Source organism: Macaca nemestrina, chromosome 4 (genome assembly GCF_043159975.1).
Source record: "Macaca nemestrina isolate mMacNem1 chromosome 4, mMacNem.hap1, whole genome shotgun sequence".
Taxonomy (NCBI): domain Eukaryota; kingdom Metazoa; phylum Chordata; class Mammalia; order Primates; family Cercopithecidae; genus Macaca; species Macaca nemestrina.
Genome location: NC_092128.1, coordinates 111,292,274 through 111,311,465, shown reverse-complemented (window position 1 = coordinate 111,311,465; position 19,192 = coordinate 111,292,274). Strand labels below are relative to the sequence as shown.

The window sequence follows — 19,192 nt, the reverse complement described above, 5'->3', positions numbered from 1 at the left end:
TAAGTCATTGTGCTTTTCTACAGCTACAGATATTCCACTGGGTTTAATAGCCACATGGTATTAAATTGCAAGAATCTTCCAAAGTTTATTTAACCGATTCCCTGATTCGATATTACTATGAAAAATCTGGTAGCTATATATGCTGCTGTTCATTGTTTTTATATTTTTTGCATTATATGGTATTACAAAGTCCTAGGTGAAGGAAAAGAACTGCTGTATCAAAAAGTATGCAGATTTTAAAGCTTATGATATATTTGGCCAAATTGCTCTTTGAATTATTTCTAATGATTCCTTCCTTTCCTCATACCTTTTTAAACACTGTGTGTTATTAATTTTAAAATATTTCCATTTGATAGAATAAAGTGGTATATTATTAAGTTTTAATTTGTATTTCTTTGATTTCTAGTAAACTTCATTTACTTGTGGTCCATTTTTTTTTTTTTTTTTTTTTTGAGACAGTCTCCCTCTGTCCCCCAGGCTGGAATGCAGTGGCGATCTCTGCTCACTGCAAGCTCTGCCTCCCGGGTTCACACCATTCTCCTGCCTCAGCTTCCCGAGTAGCTGGGACTACAGGCACCCGCCACCACGCCCGACTAATATTTTGTACTTTTTTTTAGTAGAGACGTGGTTTCACCATGTTAGCCAGGATGGTCTCGATCTCCTGACCTTGTGATCTGCCTGCCTCAGCCTCCCAAAGTGCTGAGATTACAGGCATAAGCCACCACGCGTGGCCGGTCCATATTTTTAAATGGCTGTCCTGGTGATGCCTTTCCAATTTTTCTGTTAAATTGAGGTTGGATGTGAGTCTTTTTCTTACCAATTTGCATGTACATCTTACAAAAAAAAAAAAACTAGATAATTACTTTTAAACATTGTAAGTGATGAAACTGGATCCTTATTTACTAGTGTTTAGAATTAAAAGCTGAGTATTGACTCCCCTCATAAGATAAATAAATTAACAAACTTTTCTTGTTACAATATCTCAATTTTGGTGAGGATGATGTCAAACTTATCTTAGATTACAGCTGCAAAATGCAGTGTGTCTTGGGCATTGCTAACAGCCTCGCTGCATCTTTATGCAATTCTGAGTTAAAGATCCCTCCAGAATTAACAGAGTGGTTAAGCTAAGGGGCTGTGATGTCAAACAAATCTGATTCAAGTCCTTTCTGTAACCTGCTAACCATGTGATATTAGGCAATATACTTAATCTCAGTTTCAGTTTTTTCAGCTGTGAAATGGGAAGAGTAATAACACCTACTTCATAGGGTCTTTTGTGAGCGTTAGATGAGGCAATGCACATAAAACCAGTAACAGTTAAATGTTAACTACATTTAGGCACTGCTTTACAAGCCTAGTGCCTGACAGAATGATAACTCAATAAGTGTTGGCTACATTAAATGAGCATTATTATACCTGTTATTTATGGGCCTTGTTTTGCAATTAGAATCAGGAATTCAAAGCCCAGGAAGGTAAAAACTAGATTAAGCACCACCCTTATAGAATTATGTTTCAGGGATGTTGATTTCTGTCTGGGAATATGACACATAACACAGTAGTGGGTGAGCCCAGTCAGGACATTGATACTGCATTTCTGAGCTAAGAAAGAGTTTAGAAGCCAGTGAAGTTCATGATTCTGAAGCAGAAACCCAAGTCCCCACTTAATTCTCTCTCTCTCTCTCTCTCTCTCTCTCTCTCTGTCTCTCTCTCTCTCTCTCACACACACACACACACAATTAGAACAAATATTTATCCTAACAAGTATATCCTACTTCCATCTTCCTACCCTGAACTGAAGCCCCATCCTATTATGGAGACAAAGAAGCACCAGCTAAGCTCATGGCTCTTGACAACAGCACCTCCATGGTGAGCAAAGAACTACCTTGAGTCTCTAGGAGGCCAGTAATGCTTGGAGGAATGCTCCCTCTCTGGGAAGATTTGTTATTTGGTTTGTCAACTCTTAAGTTATAGAGCATTCTTAAAAATTGTAATTCCCATCTATTTCTTATGCAGCAATCAATGTGCTTATTCTACTTCTCCTCTCTCCTTTCTCCCAGTTTTTAAAGTTGTATTATTATATAGTCGGTATCCATGGGATATCAGTTCCAGGACAACACCTCCCCTATCAAATTCCATGGATGTTCGAGTCCCTTATATAAAATGGCTTAGTATTTGCATATAACCTATGCACATCCTCTTGTATACTTTAAATCAACTCTAGACTACTTATAGTACCTAATACAGTGTAAATGCTGTGTAAACAGTCATTATACTCTATTGTTTTTATTTGTATTTTTCACTATTGCATTTAAAAAATATTTTCTATCTGTAGTTGTTTTAATCTGAAGATGTGGAACCCACAGATATGGAGGGCCGACATATTCGTCAGGACAATAAAAAATTAATTGTTCCTACATTTCTTTTAGTTTGGGATCTATAATTAAATATATTGAAGACCCACTATTAGTAATTTGGCCAATGTTTCCCCAGTTCTCTCTGATTTGGATGAAGCTTTTCTCCTTGAATAGTCCTGTGGAAAGAAAGTTTCAGAGCATAGGATTGCCTGAGTTTTGCATGCTCAAATCTGTTGAGGGATAGCCTTGGTTCATAAACTCCTTGGATCAAATCCTTGAGTTTATCAAAAATGTTCTCCACTATGGTCTTTGCTTTACTGTTGAGAAGTTTGTTGCCAAAAAAAAAAAAAAAAAAAACAGCTCTGGAAATGGATGGTGATGACGGTTGCACAACAGTATGAATGCAGTCAATGCTGCTGAATTGTACACTTAAAAACGGTTAAAATGATGGCAGGGCGTAGTGGCTAATGCCTGTAATCCCAGCACTTTGGGAGGCCAAGGTGGAAAGATCACTTGAGGCCAAGAGTTTGAGACCAGCGTGGGCAACATAGTGAGACCCCATCTCTACAAAAAATTTAAAAATTAGCCAGTGTGGTGGCGTGTGCCTGGAGTCCCAACTACTTGGGAGGCTGAGAAAGGAAGATCACTTGAGCCCAGGAATTTGAGGCTGCACTGAACACTGAACTATGATCGCACCACTGCACTCCTCCAGCCTGAGTAACAAAGTGAGATCCTGTCTCTGGAGAAAAAAAAAAAAAAAAAAGTTAAAATGGTAAATGTTTTGTCATGTATATTCTACCACAATAATTTTTTTTCAAGGCACCTATTAGATGCCAGGAATTGTTCTAGACCCTGAGTACACAGTAGTGAATGAGAGAGACAGATTATTTGGCCATTGTGAAATTTACCATTCAGAGGGAAATGCAAAAAATAAATGGCGTTATATGAATGAGACAGTGCAGTGTAGTGATAAAGAACTTGAACTGGGAGGAAATACATTTCTGTTGTTTTAAAACAAAAAAAAACCTATAAATATCATAATCAATATTAGTTACGCTTGCTCTATTTCCTTTTATCATCTCTTTTCATTAATATTTACTTGTTCTGCTTTTTTGTGAGAAAACATGAATTCTTCAGGTTATAATCAAAAGAGAATGTTTTAAGTCAATGAGAAAATTACTCTTCAGATATACATATTGTTCAGAATTGTCTTCTCACAACCAAGGGTTTCTTGCTGCTTGGAAATGGTGGGTAAGTCATCTTTATGACCCAAACGATTCAAGTAAAAAGATTTACTCAATACGAATAGTTTATGTATTTGTTGGACAAACATATCAAAGTTCTCAAACAACTGTGAGTGATTCCATCACAGAAAATACTTGAAAGTTGTTATCCTATTAGAGGTTTCTTCAGAATTGAACATCTCACTCCATGAGTTAACCATGTTACAGAGATTTTACTTGAAAATAATAAAACTATTTACCACACTAAAAATACCATCCACCACTTGTTTTCAGACAAACTTGGCTCATATGATAAAATTGGAATGTTTTAGGCATCTTGTACTAAATCTGGATATTGGTGTTATCAAAGGAGAAAGTGAAAGAATAAGTTAACTATGTGTTTTGAAAAGGGATTGTTTTACACACACACACACACACACACACACATATACATATATATGTGTATACTTACTTCCCTAATCCTAAATCTCCATCCTCTACCTGAAGGCAATAATATATGTCTTCAGCTTCTAAATAATTTTTATTGCTATAAAATATGCGTAAAATGTATCATCTTAACCATTTCAAGTGGACAGTTCAGTGGCATCAAGTTCATTCACATTGCTGTGCAAAATCATCACCATCCATCTCCAGAAGATTTTCATATTCTCACAATGAAACTCTGTCCCCGTTAAACACCAACTCCCCATTCCTTCCACCCCACAACCCCTGGCAACAGCCATTCTACTTTCTGTTGCTATGAATTTGACTATTCTATTACGTGATCATAATAATTTTTAAAATTATAACCTAATTATTCTAAGATTTAATACAGCTAATGAAGCAAATTATGTCCCTTAAACTATCAGATGAACCCCACATTGGTATACATACAAAGACCTCATGGTGTAAAATCCAAGCCTTGGCCTGGTGGGGACCTGCCTCCATGAGGCAAACACAAAGCCCCTTTATTTGCCCTATTTAGATGAACCCTAAACAGCCTCCCTGGCGTTCTGGTCCCTGCCATATACTCGGTATGTTTCTGATGGTGCAAACTCAGTCGTAAAAATATCTACAGTACTTGTTTTAAAAGTACTTGCTGCTACTTAACTGTAAACAGACTTGTAATTTGGCTGTAAAAACTCATGAGTTGCTGAAAGGGGCTATAATAAAGTCGTAATGATTGCTGGCGAGAACCCTGCCAGAGAGGCTGAGGGTGGTTGGCCGGCTAGGAAGGATGGTATGCGTGATGTAAGCTGCGCCAGGCTTGGGCAGTGGCCATCCGGTACTGCCTTCCGAGAGGTTCATCTTTCTTGTGGTCCTCAATTCCCAAGTATATCAACTGCTGTTGGGTAAATGGCTACCAAGCAGAAGACACAGGTCAGTTGTCAGTCTCAGCCCTACTGGGGATACAGAGGCAGCCTTCGAGCCCCTCAGGTCCTTTGAACAATAGCAATCTTTCTTTTTGGTAGGAGGATGTAAGGTAACATTTGGAAACGAAGGCTGGAAAGAATGACTGTTTCCTGCTGCAAACAGGTCCCATTGAAAGTCCAGGGTGCCACCCCTTACCTTGTGTGTGATGAAAGAACTCTTCTTTCTGCAGGGTTTGCTAGAGGAGGGTTTATCTAAGTAAAAAGACGCTTTTGTTGTTGTTGTTCATTCTGAGGTACTGGGAGAATATAACCAAAAGGCAGGCCTTTCAGAGCCAGAAGTGACTTGGCACCAGTAGACCTGTATGGGGGCTTCCAACGACAGCCAAAGAAGTTCTCATATTGGACTTCTGGCTCAACAGACTGGTGTCCTAGCAAAGGTTATGGTCTTACTGAGCCACTGCCCTTCTCTTCTTCTCCCCTGGCCCTCTTCTCCCCCTTTCTGAACTCCGTCCCCATTTACTTTCCATAATTCTCTGTCCGGGCATTGATGTGGAAGCAGGACTCCCTGCACTGAGAGCTGTCCCTCAAGTGACACCTGTTCTGCCTGGAGCCCATTTAGAGCTCCCTCTCCCCGCCGTCCAGCTGCACAGCCCTTCAGAGGTGGATGACTTGGCTAGATAAGTGGCTGCCCCACTTGACTTCACCAGCAGTCCAGGCCCCAGGACAATAGAAAGTAATTTGATTAGCTGGGTGCAGTGGCTCGTGCCTATAGTCCCAGCTACTCGGGAGGCTGAGGCAGGAGAATCACTTGAACCCGGGAGGAGAAGGTTGCAGTGAGCCGAGATCGTGCCACTGCACTTCAGCCTGGCGACAGAGCAAGACTCTGTCTGAAAAAAAAAAAAAAAGTAATTTGATTTGGAGTCAGGAGATCTGAACTTGGGGAAATAATTTCTCTTTCAAAGCTTGAACCCTCCTCTGTAACAGGAAAGAATTAAATCCATTGCCTATGGTGTTTTCTAGTTTTAACAATTTTGATTTTTTCAGCTACAGGATATCTCTTGGAGCCTCTGTTTCTCTACGCTTTCAGAAAGATGAGGCCAGAGCAGAACTGGATGCAGGGATACTTTTCTTCAGTCAAGGTCCTGACTTAGACTTACAGAGAGAGAGAGGCATACAAATCCTGAAAATCATGTTGAAAATATGATTTCATTTACATTAAGATTTTAACATTATTAAATGATTCTAAAAGAAATACAAGGAGATGGCTTTATAGATAGCCTGCTCTCATTAATTCTTTGTGGTTTTGATATTTTTTCTTTTCTTTTTTTCTTTTTTTTTTTTTTTTTTTTCTGAGATGGAGTCTCGGTCTGTCGCCCAGGCTGGAGTGCAGTAGCGTGATCTCAGCTCACTGCAACCTCTGCCTCCCAGGTTCAAGCAATTCTCCTGCCTCAGTCTCCTGAGTAGCTGGGACTACAGGCGCATGCCACCAAGCCTGGCTAATTTTTTGTATTTTTAGTAGAGATGGGGTTTCACCTTATTAGCCAGGATGATCTTGATCTGACCTTGTGACTGGCCCACCTTGGCCTCCAAAAGTGCTGGGATTACAGGCATGAGACACCATGCCCAGCCAGTTTTTATTTTTTTAATTGAAAAGTATATTAAACATAAACATATTCTGGCCACAGAATGTATGTTTTTGCATGTGTGTGTGTAGTCACAAATTTTTCTGTGATGCCTGAATTTGCAGGAAAACCAGCCTAAACACTCATCTCACGGTCTCTGTTACTTGGAAGGAAAACACAGGTTCTTATTTCTTTGCAGAACCACTCGGGGAAGGTGAATGTAGGCTGTTAAAGTTGAAGGTGAGCTCATGTGCTTAAATTCTGAGCCCATGTGAGGATGTCAGCAAGTTCTGGTGGGGCATGAAAACGATACTGTGTTTTAACTCAAGCCCTCTTTGCCTCTCCATTCCCACTTGCCTGGATTTGGCTGGATGTGCGCCGCCAGGCTCCTTATTTCTGACACTACTGAACAAAATGACCAGTGAATCCCTCTTATGTCGTCATGACTCTGGTTCTGATTTTCTGGAATTTTAAAAAATATCCAACACCTCTTTTCATGTTTAGCATTTCTGCACTATTTTAAACCTTTTTAAGACCGTAATCCAACTTATCCCCCACGAGAAACCAAATGTATTCTGCACTTCCCTTCATCCTCTTTGTGCTTATTTCTCAATTCTATTTCTGATTTATTGCCTGGCATCCTTTGCTTTGGGATCTACGTGCCAAGGAAGCCACTAACATGAACCTGAAGAGTGCTCTGTGATCCTCTGTTTGAAATCGCCAGAAATCAAGGCAGTTTGGGAACATCATTCCGTGAGGCCTGAGCTTCCAGAACGCCTTGGGGATGACCTCCTTATTGGATGCACACCAACTCCACTGTCTAGTATCCTAAGGTGATGGTTGCTATACAGCGTGTGTTGTGAAGATTCGTAAGATTAAAGGTTATTCTTGTGAGATGGAGAGATAGGGCCAGGCTCCCGGGAAATTCCCCGTAAGTTGAAACAAACAGTAAGGACAGGTTTGCCTGGCCAAGGAGGTGATCAAAGGATCTTCATGAGTAAACAGGAGATTTAGGACCAGCCAAGAGAGTCATTGTTTTCTTCGCTGCAAGCCTGGGTCACTTCCTCATTAGTTATGTCCCCAGATATTGGTCACCAAGATCCCTGGGACACTTTCCCAATCCTTTGTAACCAAGTTCTGCTGAGAGTCCATGTAAGAGCTGTAAGTCACCTGAAGTATCTTCTCTATAGTGGACTTAAGCTTCTCAAAGCCAAATATAGTATGAATCACAAGATGAAAACCTAAAACAATCAGCTTACGGTTGGGAAACCCTCCCTCACTCCCCACCCCCTACAACATGCACACACATACACATCCATCCAAACATTTCTTTCTTTTAAGCTCCAAGTGTCAAATATAATCCCTGGACTGACAATTATATATATTTTCCCTCATTTATCTTATATTTTGAATTGCACGTGCTTTTGAAAACCACCTAAAATCCTTTGGGGGAAAATAATGCATAGGTTAATCGCTTTGTAAATGAAAAATAAATGATGTGCCATTTTTCCTGCAAGGTTTTCCCTTTCACCGCAGCCCAGCAGTCCTTACTCTGTCCTGCGTTCCTTCAGCTTCCTTGTGGAAATGCAGCTTCTAGGCTGCCTCGTGGTTTCTGCAGAGCACAGACAGCATCCTTGAAGTATGACGTGCTCTTCATTGGCAAGGACCTTCAGAGTTCCTCGGCCCTTCTCTCATTAGCTATTGACACTCCCCAGCCCAGGCTTGGGGGCACAGACCATGCCTTTGACAAACAAGTACTGTTGTTTGGGCCAGCCAGATCTGTGGAATGAACTTTCAAAGGGGACTAAAGATAGTTTTCTTTCACATCTGCTATGCTCCCAAGATAGTTTAAGTAAGAGTTGTTGAATGACTAAGTGTTTTATGGGCACAATCTCACTTAATCTGCGCAACTAGTTCATCCTGTAGACAAGGAAACAAAGGCATAAAGAGGCTTAGTCACCTGTCCAACATGAAGGAACGTTGGCCGGGAACTCAGGCAATCAACTTCACAATTCAAAATCTTGGTTATGCAGGACGAGCCAGAGGGAAAGAAATAGCTGGGCGGTTAGAGATGTGGCTTCAGCAAGACCATGGCGTTTGCTCTGGGCATTGAATGACAGGAAGATTTGAGACAGGCAGAGAAGGGGGAGGCTGCTTAAGGAAAAGTATGAGCCAAGTTTCCAAATCTGGAAAGCACAGCCTGTCCATCGCAGGCTCTTCCCAGAGTCTGGCCAATGCTTCACTGAGAAGGCCTCGCAGCAGCCCCCCCAAGATGAAGGAGGTGGGGGTCCTTGTGCTACTACTGTGACCTTTAGAAGAGAGAGGGGCCAAGACCCACCCACTCCCCCTCAGCCCACCGCAGCCAGAGCCAGATCGAGCCGAAGCTCCAGGCCTGGGCTGCCTTCTTTATCTTTATAATGAAGCTTAATTTATACTCCGGAGCGGAGTGCTGTGTAATGACATACACGGCCATACGCTCGGGAAGGAGTGGCAGGTTAAAGACTCAATTTCCTGGCCTCTCCAGCTTTGCGTCACCCTCCTTAATGATATTTCAACATTGAAAGGTTTGAGGAGTTTGTTTTTTTTTTTCCTCTTTAAATTAAATATACAGTAGGTGTTTTGTGTTTAATTTCCTTAAGAAAAAACTGTGTTGTGGGGGTGAAATGGTAAAAACAACAAAAAAAAAGGAGGAAAGAGTCCTGGAATTTTATAAAAACCATATTGTATGCTCAAGAGACGGGAGTTACCTTTTTGGAGCCTTTTTATTCTCCTGGGAATACTCATAATGCCGTCTTATGAGTTTGTTTGTTGTTATATTTTTCGTTGTGCTCTTGCTTTCTGTCTCGTGCGGTTGCCTCCTGAGTCGCGTGTCTTTTTATATGCTTCACAGAGGTAGATGGCTGATACCATAGCCTGGAGCAAGGAGGCTTTGGCATAGTCTGTGTTCCATCACGTAATTGCATTCACAGGGCGTATTTATAGCCACCGAGGTGCCAAAATGGGAGGCAGAGGGGTAAATAAAGGACCTTGCCTTAAGGAAGGTGGCTCACTGAGTCAGCTATGCAGAGAACCTCTGCTGGTCAGGGTTGGTGGGGAGGGAGGGAGGGAGGGCAGCCAGAGACGCCAGTCTGTTCTCAGAAAGGTCAAGAGCTGTGCACAGCACAAGTTAAGGGAGCAAGGCGAGAGGAAGGGCACAGCAGGGCACTCTCACACTCCTTCCCTCCCATCAGAGGTTCTCCCACTGGGACCCTCAGAGCCCTGGGAGTTCTACAAGAGTGGTTTGGAGGCCACAGTTGGGGAAGAGCAGAAGGAATAACAATGCCTAAGAGCCAGATGTGGCTGTAGACCCCTTCCCCAGCCCCAAGGAGAGCCACTGCCCTTTCCTCTACTTAAATGTGGCAGTTCCAAGTGAGATTTTGTTTGAGGAACAGCTTCTTCATTTACCTAGGAAGTTTTGACCGTCCCTGATCTAGGAACTGTTCACACTGATCACATGAACCATATAATGGCCCCCTAAAGCCTCACTGAGTACTATCCTCTGCCACCCCCACCCCCTTTCTGCCCTTGGAAATCCTTCAAGCTCAGGTGGAGTCACCAGCCCCACTGAAGGCTCTTGGGGGCCCACTGCAATGGCCGTACAATGGGATCTCTCTGCTTCTGGGTGTAACACAATTCACTCTTCCCAGCCACCAGAGTGTCACTCTACAACACAACTTGGATCCTATCCCTGAACGGTTAAAGCCCTTCTGTGGCTTCCTCATGTGCTGGAAGAAAACCCCAAATATACAAAATATATGTGCGTGTGTGTGTTTGTGTGTGTGTGTGTGTGTGTCCAGCTTTATTGAGGTATAACTGACAAAAATTCTATATACTTAAAGTGTACAACATGATTTTTTAATGAAATCTCAGTTTATTTCTATTTTTGTTTCCTATGCTTTTGGGGTCATATCCAAACAAGTCTTTGCCAAAACAATGTCAAGAAGCTTTTCCCCTATATTTTATTCTAGTAGTTTTACAGTTCCAAGACTTACATTTAAATCTTTAATTCATTTTGAGTTGGTTTTTGTATGTGGTGTGGGATAAGGGTTCAGTTTCATTATTCTACATGTGGATATCCAGGTTTTCCAAAACCATTTATTGAAGAGACTATCTTTTCCCTATTGTGTGTTCTTGGCACCTTTGCCAAAAATCAAATGACCATAAAGGTGTGGATTTATTCTCGTCTCTCTAGTTTGTTCCACTGGTTTATATGTCTGTTTTTACACAGTATTATACTGTTTTGACTACAGTAGCTTTGTAGTGTATTTTGAAATCAGGTTATGTGATACCTCCATCTTTGTTCTTTTTGTTCAAGATTGCTTTGACTATTTGAGGACTTTTGTGGTTTCAATAGATTGTAGGATTGCTTTTTCTATTTCTGCAGAAAATGACATTGGAATTTTCATTGGGATTGCATTAAATCTATAGATTGCTTTAGGTAATGTTTTAGTCCATTTTCACACTGCTAATAAAGACATACCTGAGACTGGGTAATTTATAAAGGAAAGAGGTTTAATTAACTCACAGTTCCACATGGCTGGGGAGGCCTCAGGAAACTTACAATCGTGGTGGAAGGGGAAGCAGATATATCCTTCTTCACGTAGTGGCAACAAGGAGAAGTGCTGAGCAAAAGGGGAAAAGCCCTTTATAAAACCATCAGATCTCATAAGAACTCACTCACTATCATGAGAACAGCAGCATGGGGGTAACTGCCCACATGAGTCAATTATCTCCCACTTGTTGCCTCCCACAACGCATGGGGATTATGGGAACTGCAATTCAAGATGAGATTTGGGTGGGGACACAGCCAAACCATATCAGGTAGTATGAATATTTTACCAATATTAATTCTTTCAATCCATAAACATTGGATATCTTTGCATCAATTTCTTTCAATGTTTTGTACTTTCAGTGTATAGACCTTTCACTTCCTTGGTTAAATTTATTCTTAAGTTTTTAAAAATTTTTAATGCTTTCGTAAATGGGATTGTTTTCTTATTTATTTTTTCAAACAGGTAATTGTTAGTGTATAGAAGTACAACTGATTTTTGCATATTGAATCTGTAACCTGAAAATTTACTAAATTTGTTTAGTTGTTTAAATCAGATATTTTTGTGGAATCTTTAGAATTTTTCTATATATAAATCATGTCCTTTGCAAACAGGGACAATTTTACTTCTTTCTTCCAAATTTGGATCCCTGTAATTTTTTAAAAATTTAATTCCTCTGGCTAGGGCTTCTAGTACTATGTTGAATACAAGAGACAAGAATAGAGAGCCATATCTTAATTCTGATCCTAGGGGAAAGGTTTTCAGTTTTTCGCCATTGAAAATGATATTAGCTGTTAGATTATCATATGTGGTTTTTATTATTTTGAGGCCCACAGCACCATACTGTGTTGATTACAATAGCTTTGATAGCTTTTTACTGTATCTTGAAATCAGATTATGTGATGCCTCCAGTTTTGTCCTTTTCTTAGGATAATGGCCTCCAGCTCCATCTATGTTGCTGCAAAGGTCATGCATGATTTCATTCTTTTTTATGGCTACGTAATATTCCATGATGAATATGTACATTTTCTTTATCCACTCTACTGCTGGTGGGCATCTAGATTGATTTCATGTCTTTGCTATTGTGAAGAGTGCTGCAATGAACATACACATTCATGTGTATTTATGGTAAAATGATTTATATTCTTTTGGTTATATACTCAATAATGGGATGGCTGGGTCAAATAGTAGTTCTGTTTTAAGTTCTTTGAGGAGTTGCCACACTGCTTTTCACATGGCTGAACTAATTTATATTCCCATCAGCAGTGTATAAGTGTTCCCTCTTCTCTGAAACGTCACCAGCATCTGTTATTTTCTGATTTTTTAATAATAGCCATTCTGACTGGTGTGAGATGGTGTCTCAATGTAGTTTTGATTTTCATTTCTCTAATGAATAGTGATGTTAAGTATTTTTTTCAGATGCTTGTTGGTCACATGTATATCTTCTTTTGAAAACTGTCTGTTTGTGTCCTTTGTCTACTTTTTAATGAGGTTGTTTTTTGCTTGTTGATTTAAGATCCTTTATATAGATTCTGGATATTAGACCTTTGTTAGATGCATAGTTTGCATATATTTTCTCCCATTCTATAAGCTGTCTGTTTACTCTGTTGATAATTTCTTTTTCTGTGCAGAAGATCTTCAGTTTAATTAGGTCCCATCTGTCAATTTTTGTTTTTGTTGCAATTGCTTTTGGCATCTTCATCATGAAATGTTTGCCAGGTCGTATGTCCAGAATGGTATTTCCTAGGTTTTCTTTCAGGATTTTTATAGTTCTAAGTTTTGCATTTACATCTTTAGTTCATCTTGAGTTGAATTTTGTATATGGTGTAAGGAAGGGATCCAGTTTCAATCTTCTGAATATGGCTAGCCTGTTATGACAGCACCATTTTTTTTTGAATAGGGATCCTTTTCTCCAATGCTTATTTTTGTCAGCTCTGCTGAAGATTGGATGGCTGTAGGTATGCAGGATTATTTCTGGACTCTATTATGTTCCACTGGTCCATGTGCCTGTTTTTGTATCAGTACCATGTTATTTTGGTTACTGTAATCTTAACCTTGTAGTATATGTGTTTTTTGTTTTGTTTTGTTTTGTTTTTTTCTTGAGACAGAGTCTCACTCTGTTGCCCAGGTTGGAGTGCAGTGGCATGATCTCGGCTCACTCTGCCTCACAGGTTTAAGTGATTCTCCTGCCTCAGCTTCCTGAGTGGCTGCAATTACAGGTGCCTGCCACAATGCCCGGCTAATTTTTGTATTTTTAATAGAGACAGGGTTTTGCCATGTTTGCCAGGTCAGTTTTGATCTCCTGACCTCAGGTGATCTGCCCATCTTGGCCTCCCAAAGTGCTGGGATTACAGATGTGAGCCACCATGCCCAGCCCCTTGTAGTGTAGTTCAAAGCCAAGTAAATTAATGTGGCCAGCTTTGTTCTTTTTGCTTAGGATTGCCTTGGCTATTCAGGCTCTTGCTTGGTTCCATATGAATTTTAGAACAGTTTTTTTTTCTAATTCTGTGAATTAAAAAAAAATTTTCTTTATTGATTTATTCTTTGACCCATTGGTTGTTTACTAGTATGCTGTTTTAGTCTCCTTGAATTTGTTAAGACTTGTTTCATGGCCTACCTAACCTTTGATTTATCCAGAAGAATGTTCCATGTGCATTGAAAAGAATGTGTATTCTGCTCCTGATGGATGGAATATTCTTTTTATATCTGTTTGATTTATTTGATCTATAACATTTGAACAGTATGGTTCAAATCCACTGTTTCCTTACTAGTTTTCTCTCCAAATAATCTATTCATTGTTGAGAGTGGGGTATTGAAGTCCCTTACTGTTATTGTATACATGTCTATTTATTTCTTTTTCTGTTACTATCAGTGTTATATATTTAGGGACCCTGATGTTGGGTGCATATATACTTATAATTGTTATGTCTTCTTGATGAATTGACCTTTTTATCATTAAATAATGACCTTCTTTGTCTCTTCTTTGTTATATATTTATATAAATATATATATGTTTATATATATTTATATTTGGCAAAATAGACTTCATGTTTTGACTTGAAGTCTATTTTGCCAAATATAAATGTATATTAACATAGCCACTCTTGCTCCCTTTTGGTTACTGTTTGCACAAAATATCTTTTTCTACTCCTTCTTTTTCCACCTGTGTGCCTCCTTAAAGCAAAAACGAGTCTCTTTTAGGCATCATATAATTAGATCTTGTTTTTTAAAATCTATTCAGTCACTCTGTCAATTTACATTTAAAAGTAATTACCAGGTCTGGGCACAGTGGTTCATGGCTGTAATCCCAGCACTCTGGGAGGTCACAATGAGAGGATCATGAGGCCGGGAGTTTGAGAGCAGCCTGGGCAACACGGCAAGACCCTAGTTTCACAAAAGAAAAATTTTTTAATTAGCCAAGTGTGGTGGTGCACACCTGCAATCTTAGCTACTTGAGAGGCTAAGGAGAGAGGATTGCTTGAACCCAGGAGTTTGAGGCTGCAGTGAGTTATGATCACAGCATTGCACTACAACCTGGGTGACAAAGCGAGATCCTCTCTCTAAAAAATCTTTAATTTTAATTAAAAAAGAAGTAATTTCTGAGAGGTAAGAACTTAATGTTGACATTTCGTTTATTGTTTTCTGATAGTATTATATTCCTTTATTCATTTTTTTCCCTCTTGCTGTCTTCTTTTGTGATTTGATAAATTTTTATAGTAGTATGATTTGATTTCTCTCTCTTTATCTTTTGTGTATGTACTATAGGTATTTGTTTTATTTTGTGGTTATCATGAGGCTTACATTAAACATCTTATAGTTATAAAAGTCAATTCTGGGCTGATAATAACTTAATTATGACCACATATAAAAACTCTACACTTTAACTTCTCCTCCCTCCACATTTTACTATTGATGTCAAAATTTGCACCTTTTATATATTATGTATCCATTAACAAATTATTGTAGCTATAGTTATTATTAATACATTTATCTTTTAACTTTATACTGGAGTTAAAAGTGACTTATTCACCACTTTTATAGTATTATTCCACCACTTTTACAGTATTATTCTGAGTCTGATCATATTTTTATCCTTAGAGTGAATTTTATATAATCTGTTTCTTTTTTTTTGAGACGGAGTCTTGATCTGTCACCAGGCTGGAGTGCAGTGGCATGATCTCAGCTCACTGCAATCTCCACTTCCTGGGTTCAAGCAATTCTCCTGCCTCAGCCTCCAAAGTAGCTGGGATTACAGGTGCGTGCCACCACACTCAGCTGATTTTTTTTATTTTTAGTAGAGACAGGGTTTCACCATGTTAGGCAGGATGGTCTCAATCTCCTGACCTCGTGATCCACCCGCCTTGACCTCCCAAAGTGCTGGGATTAGAGGTACGAGCCACTGCACCTGGATGAATTTTATATTTTCATATGTTTTCAGGTTGTTAGTTAGCATCATTTTTTTCAACTTGAACTCTCTTTAGTATTTCTTGTAAAGTAGGTCTAGTGGTAATGAACTCCCTCAGCTTTTGTTTGTCTGGGAAAGTCTTTGTCTCCCCTTAATTTTTCAAGAATGGTTTTGCTGGGTATAATATTCCTGGTTGGCAGTTTTCATTCTTTTTTTCTTTCAGTACTCTATATATCATCTCACTTTCTCCTGGATTGCAAGGTTTCTGCTGAGAAATATGTAGATAGTCTGAAGAGGATTCCATTTTATGTCATAAGTTGCTTCTCTTGTGCTGCTTTGATAATTTTCTCTTTGACTTTGACTTTTGGGAATTTAATTATAATGTGTCTCAGTGAAGATCTCCTTATGTTCAACCTATTTGGAGTTCTTTGGACTTAGTAGATCTGGATATTTATTTCCCATTCCAGGTATGATAAGTTTTCTGTCATTATGTTTTAAAATATGCTTTCTGTTCCTTTCTCTTTCTCTGCTCCATTAGAACTCTCATAATGCTTACATTGAGTTCCCTTGATTGTGTCTCTTAAGTTCCATAGACTTTCTTGATTCTTTTTTCTTTTATTCCTCTACTTGGGAAATTCCAAATGACCTATTTGAGCTTGCTAATTCTCCCTTTTGCTTGATTGAGTCTGTTGTTGAGTTCTTTATGAAAATTTTCAGTTTAAACATTATGCTCTTAAATTCTAGAAATTTTTAGTTCTTTTTTATGGGTTGTCTCTCTTTGTCAAATTTCTAATTATGTTCGGTATTGTTTTCCTAGTTTTGTTTAGCTTTCTATCAGTATTCACTGGTATCTCATTGAACTTCTTTAAGACAATTAGTTTGAATCCTTTGTCAAGGGGTTCATAGATCTCCATTTCTTTAGATTACTTCATTTTGTTCCTTTCTTGGTGTTGGGTTTTTCGGATTATTCATGTTTCTTGTGGCATCTGAAGAAGTAAGTACCTCCTCCAGTCTTTACAGACCATCTTCACCAGGGAAAGCCTTTTACCAGTCAGCCCATGCAGAGATTCTGGGTAGGCTAACTGGTGGGGCTTGTGGGCAGGCTTGCTACTGGACTCTTCAGGCAGGATGACCTGATACCTGAGTCAGCAGGTGGGCAGGCCTGGAGCTTGAGCCCAAAGGTGCTGGCCTGGTGTTAGGGTCCACTGGGATGAGCGTGACGACTGAGTCCTCAGATGAGCCTGGGTTCATGGGGGTGAGCCAAGAGCATGGGACAGGGAAGTGGCCTGGACATGGCACAGCATACCTACAGCCTAGGTCCACAAGGGTGAAAGCCCAAATATATTAACACAACACTCAGCAGCTTACATACTCTTAGGCTTACGTCTCCTGTTGCTCACTTGTCTCCTCATCATGCCCCATACAGCAACCACACAGATCTTGTATTCATTCAATGATTGAATCAGTGCTCATTGAACAACTATTATATGTCAGATATTCTGTCACTGCTAAGTGAAAGATGCAGTATGACTGACCTCATGGAGCTTGCATTCTACAGGACAAAGGGGGAAATAAACACAAATACCCAAATAACATGGTTGTTAGGTATTATGCAGAAAACAAGGGGGTTAAAGGGTAGAACCTGAGTTGCGGGGCTATTTTGTATAGTGCATGAGACTTAGTCTTTGAACTTAGACTTTGAACTTAGACTTTGAACTCAGGGAAGTGATAACAGGGATAGTCTTTTCCTTGAATTTTGCTTGGAAAAGGTCCAGAAGAATAGAACCGTGAGAACTGTGGTCAGTAGATGATAACCTACTTGACCTATATTAATAAGTCAAAGGAAGTTTGTTAGGCAAGATATTGGTGATGAGACAATTTGTTATGTGTCCACGTGGGATTCCACAGAAAGAGATCTCCATCTGGGGGATAAGAATCTACTCTCAAGCCCTCAGGGTAGTGAATTATGAGGGCCTGAGTATGTGCTCTGTTTCTGATTCTGGAGACAGCTAGGGCTCATGATCAAGTCCTTAAAAAGGCCCCTGGGAACTACTCTTGATGGCATTTGGGTGCTTGGGATAATGCATAACCTTTCCAAGATCCTGTCTTAAAGCCCATGCCAAAGTTAACAGTACTCTGAGACACCCTCTCCTCCCAGTAAGGTGGATCCACAGAACATATAAACCTCAAGGATTGCAACTAGCAGTCCTCCCAGGGAACACTTCAGACCATGTGTTTCAAGACCATCAAGTCCAGCTAAAAGTCACAGACTGATCCCCCATATTTTCCAGATGTCCCTTGAGAGCCATGGCAGCCAGCTGGCTGGCCTATCCACCAGGGTCCATGCTCTTACCAGCTGTGATCCACCACTGCCTGACCAGCCCATTGATGTACTTCAAGGCACAGCTTAACTTCTGGACCAGCCCTCTTCCCACCACCCTCCCGCCCCATTCATCACAGTCAAGCTCCAGTGCATTTGCATTTTCTTGCCACTTTTGTGCCAAAAGAAAATCAGTCAAATAAAACACAATCCATGCAGCAGTATCAGGCCACAGGCTTTTTGTCTCAGTCTAACTGACTCTGACAGCTAAGGGAGGAGAGCAGCAAATCCAGCCTGGCTGAACAGCAGCCATGGCTCTGGTTCCAGAAACAGAAGTGGACACCGCCATACCCAGGTGCATCTGAGTCCCCTTCCAATGCATACTTGGGAGTAGGTGACCTGGGCTCTTCTCAGACTTCCTCCTTGACACCTCCCTTCCACCTGTAATCCCATGGCCTAGACTGATGCAGTGAGCAGTACTTGTCTGTGGTCTGCCATAAATCCTCCCAAGTGCAGGTGCACCCAACCCATGCCCGTAATCTCTGCTTGGGTGTTCCAGTCTACCACACCCAAAGTGCACCTTGCCTTATTATGTGACATGGTTTTTTTTTTTTTTTAAACCTATGAATGTGCCTTAAATCACAAGGCTTAGAATGTCATCAATTTTTGCCTCTTATGCAAATCAAGCTTATTTTAACTTTTCAAAAACACTGCTAAAAAACCTGATCTTGGGTATATCTCTACCTTCCTTTCTTTTCTTTTTTTTTTTTTTTTTTTTTTTTTGGATGGAGCGTTGCTCTGTTGCCAGGCTGGAGTGCAGTGGCATGATCTCAGCTCACTACAACCTCCACCTCCCGGGTTCAAGTGATTCTCCTGCCTCAGCCTCCCTATCTCTACCTTTTGTGGTAGAGAGTAGAAAAAGTGGTAGAGGTAGAAAAAGTACCTTTCTATCTACTTCATAGAGAACCATTTGCATATATTCCCAGAGTTTTCCAAGTCTATGTTGGAGGCAGAGTAAGAGAGGAAGCCTACTGTAGAAGAAGTGACATAGATTTAGGAGTGAGATGCCCCAGGTTTCATTCCAACATGAGTTCCTATTTGTCTGTGTAGCCACTTTATTCTCTGACACTCAATATTTTATCTGCAAAATGAGGGCGTGGATGCCTATGGAGCATAGGGTAGTAGAAAAGGCATTGGCTTTGGAGTCAGACATATCTTGTTTTCGACCCCAACTCTGCCACTTCAGAGATAAAATAAGATGCTGCATATAGAACGCTTAGTGTCACACTTGCCATAGTGAGCCCTTTAG

The 19,192-nt window shown here is 40.1% G+C and overlaps 1 protein-coding gene across 18 annotated transcripts in view; it reads left to right on the top strand.

Moving 5' to 3' along the window:
- Positions 1–19,192, top strand: part of LOC105497742 (putative uncharacterized protein encoded by LINC01549) — a 98,170-nt gene that overhangs the window by 11,152 nt on the left and 67,826 nt on the right. For 2 of the 18 annotated variants that reach the window (XR_011622316.1, XR_011622314.1), the window contains 2 exons: positions 6,769–6,809; positions 7,237–7,402. The exons of the other annotated variants lie outside the window; for them this stretch is intronic. The gene's annotated coding sequence lies outside the window, so the exon portion shown is untranslated. The remainder of the gene's footprint in view (positions 1–6,768; positions 6,810–7,236; positions 7,403–19,192) is intronic. 18 annotated transcript variants of the gene reach the window in all.